This window comes from Branchiostoma belcheri, unplaced genomic scaffold (genome assembly GCF_001625305.1).
Source record: "Branchiostoma belcheri isolate BF01 breed outbred unplaced genomic scaffold, Haploidv18h27 scaffold52, whole genome shotgun sequence".
Classification (NCBI taxonomy): domain Eukaryota; kingdom Metazoa; phylum Chordata; class Leptocardii; order Amphioxiformes; family Branchiostomatidae; genus Branchiostoma; species Branchiostoma belcheri.
In genome coordinates, this window is record NW_017804154.1 from 2,127,827 (window position 1) to 2,131,670 (window position 3,844).

The 3,844-nt window shown below is 42.8% G+C and overlaps 1 protein-coding gene across 1 annotated transcript in view; it reads right to left on the reverse strand.

Annotated features, from left to right (window-relative positions):
• Positions 1-3,578, reverse strand: part of LOC109480682 (neuropeptide SIFamide receptor-like) — a 17,673-nt gene extending 14,095 nt beyond the window's left edge. Inside the window, exon 1 of the mRNA XM_019782912.1 lies at positions 3,456-3,578. The gene's annotated coding sequence lies outside the window, so the exon portion shown is untranslated. The remainder of the gene's footprint in view (positions 1-3,455) is intronic.
• Positions 3,579-3,844: the final 266 nt, after the last annotated feature.

Here is a 3,844-nt window from a genome sequence, read left to right on the forward strand (position 1 = left end):
TGATTATGTAAGTGTGGTTGGCAAAATCGGTAGAATGAATCCTTCAGAAAATCGAATTGAGTGGTCAAACGAAATAGGATGGGTAGAACAATCACTCGTAAACCCGGTGAAAACTGAAATAGCCGAAGGCCGGTACTAAAAATTCCGAAGGAAATCGGTTATAGACATCCCATAGTAACCAAAAGGGGAAGTTAATCGATAAAAGTGGTGGGTGTTTTAACTTGTCCATGGTGTAGTACTCGCTAGCTCCAACATGTCTCACAAAACGTAAACTTTTTGCAACCGAAGTCGAATCTAACGGTTTGAGAAATGGTGCCAACAGTTGTTTGAACAAAGAGGATCGATACCTTTGATCTATGAGGGACTAGAATAGATTTAGATTGAGGTTGGCAGGGTTGGACGAATCTACCGCCAGAGCATATTTATTTATTATATTAAGGAGTACCATTATGTGGTGCAACGATCCGTTGAACGTACTGTGTTTTATTATAGGATCCATGGTGTGTTTCATGTCCCCATTAACTTTTAAAAAACGGGATTGAAGAAGATGTACATTCAACATGTACGTGTTTTATCTTTCCAAACAGTCACTGATTGATGAATGTTCTACTAACTGTTAATCTTTCATGACTGATGAACCTCTTCAACGGGATTGAAGAAGAAAGGAAACTTTGGGAGGGTGACTTTCACATTGACATGACAGGCTGAACTTTTCCTGAGTCCTCCGTGCGGCAGACGACAGAACCCTGCGGCTGTATTCCCCCCAGGCCTAACCTATCTCAGGGAACAAGGTAACCCTCTCTGTCTAATAAATACCAGGACCCTTCAATGTCCCCGGCTACGGATGCTGCGTTTTCTGATAAGCAGAATCTGAGAGGCCCTCCGACAACTTTATCTTCTATAACTACAAGTAAAACTCTAAATCAATTGTAGAGACATCAATTTCCTGTCGCATATAGAGTCCACATTAAAGATCTCACTCCATCTTTGCCACTCTCTTTAACGTATCAATGCATTATGCGTTAAGAGAAGAGATGCGCAGATGCCTATGGGTGATAAGGGTCGATTTGACGCCAGCATTCATTGTTCAACCAACGTAGGTAATTGTGTCCTTCGTAGATAATTCTTATGGAATAAACACATGTATGCGCCAGGAAATGGTCTTGGAAACATTAAGTGGAAAATTCGCTTATCTATACGTTTAAATTTTCGTGTCCACCAACAGTGGAGACGATTTGGCAGAGGTCACGATTGCTATTCTTAAAAAACATTGGCAAATGTCCTTCCAACCTCAATCTGTCATCTCTATCTCTCGCGAAAACACAACTCACTTCCAGCTATCTTCGAACTGTATTGTGACACTTTAACCTACAGAAGAAATAACGAATGGGTTTATGCTTATCCGTCCTTTGTGTCCTTGAAATGAAAGAGTAACACGCTGATTTGAGTCATCTCCTTCGCAGTTAACGGTGTTTTTTTCGACCCGCAAAATGGTAAAAAGTTTGAGGCAATTATTCACAAAACTGTGTGGGAATTCGAACTATTAAGCCAGTCCTGACGAAATATGTAACATTTTTCCCATCAAAAATGAAGTAGTTTCACACCCGGCCGGCCGACCGACCGATCAATAAGAAAACAAACAAACAAACAAACCATTATAACCATCATTTCTCAGCCCCGGCCTGAAGCGAAGCTCCAGCTTCCAAAGAAGGGATCATACATTTTCCAATCAGTCCGATGCTTAAACTTATTCCTCCACCCCCTTTCTAATCAAATGGTCGGTCCGACCACCTGCCATCATGTCCACTTTGCAGATAACCTGTGCTGTTGTGGCAATAAGACCAGGACAATACGCGGCTATGATGTGGACATAAACAATTGCGAGCAATCAGAAAAGCAAGTATGCAAGGCACACAGTAAGTGTAAAATTGCATGTTGGTAGGTTGACTGGCTGTTGATGACAGCCGCCCATACATAAACTCACCTGAGGAATGGAGGGGTAGACACGCTACCCCAGGTTATCTACAGGCTCAGTCAATAGAGAGGATACAGAACAGTGTTTGTAACTTTGAACAGCGTTCAGTTTTGATACGGTACAGGACAGCTGCAAGTGGGTCCCATAGGAAGGAAAGAATTTGCACCGCTAATTCTCGCCCAGAAGTGTTTCAGGCGAGGATATAACTTCTTGGTCAAGTAAGGCCCTAAATTGCAGATATTGGGAAAGTCATGTAGTTGCGTGACCAGTGGGCACACTTCTAACAAATTCGTGTGTTGAGACAGCAGCACGTTCCGTGTGTTTTGATAACAATTAGATCCTGTTTCTTTCCTATCACATATGTTTACTTTTGTGAATACGGAGTTCTGACATGGTAACGGTCACAGAGTGCTGACTTTTGGCCTCCCTTGCGATAGAAAAATCATCGCAACGAATCACAGCGACAAGCGCAGGGGCCTTCTGGCAACTTGAATCAGTAAAGTTGAAGCAAACCACCCACTAGAAATTCTTGTCCCACGAAAAAAGGGGCAAAAATAGAGACATCGATAACACGCATGTAGCTGTAACATCCGGGATGGCACATTGACTCATGATCCATGCAGGCAACCCTGTAACGTTACTTCGCTTCCCAAATACCGTGGGCAGTTTTGTAAACTAAAGGCAGAAGGGAGAACATTTAAGCTTTGCTTTCTGAAGCGGCGTAAAGATCATCTCAAGATAGTCTATAATAAATAATTACAATCATTAACTTCTCGCAGACAAAACATACTTCAGACATCACCTTTCCATCAAATGTCATCAGGAGGGGAAGACCAAAACATTCTATATCTTGCCACAGTTTCCCCTCCACACAACCCTACCAAGGAGACAGTGCAAGTAGATATATCGACAACGTTATGATCTTATCTCCCAGCATCTACTGTGAGATTGAATCTCTCCCACAGTGTGCGTCAGCTTCCTGGCCGGCGAGCTTCGTTCCCTCTGAGAGGGAAACATTTCTATCGTAAGAACAATTTCACCCCTCCTTACCGATGCCTGGGAGCAAAAGTAGTAATAATACCGACCGTGGTTCCTGACAAGTACAATTACGGCCGGACACGTTTCAGGTGTTAACCTGGCATGTAGCAGCCCCACAACACCGCTGGCCCAGGCGACCCTGACATTGATGGTTCTATAACGTACAGTACCATATCTAAATGTTAGTTTGTTTGCTGTTGCAAGATTTTGCGAGATTTAGGTGCAAGGTTACAATACATTACACATATATACCTATCTCTCCGTGCTTTTAAGATCATACTTTCTCATGACACACAGCATTTACCAGTATTCTGCTTCCAGCGTCATTACAATGTATTTTGTTTTTCGAACGTCAAAGTGTTATGGATTTCTCACTCTCGGAACGACAGCAGCACATGGGGGAATGCAGTATATCGACATGATCTTGAGCGATCGGCCTTACCTGCTTTTCAGGCTCGTCTATCCATCGTCACATTGCGAACGACAATTGCAACTGTTTGTTTTGAAAAATTAGACAGCAGGGCTCTGGACGTTGCCACGAGCGAACAGTGTTTGCACCAAGAGAGACGACATCGCACACGAAATGTTGTTAGATCCTGCTTTCGCAGGCCAAAGGTCAAAGCTGATTCATAGTGTTAGGAAGAAGCAAAGCGGCAACATGCATCCCTTCTACCTGGCGGAAAATAATTGGATTAACCAATTACATGTTGTTGAAAGAAAGAAATTTGAATGGTATTCCCTACACTTCACGAGTGTTTTTGATCCGTCAAATCCCTTATTATTTCAACCACTGTTCATTGTTTTCTTTGAAATTGATGGAACGCGCACTGG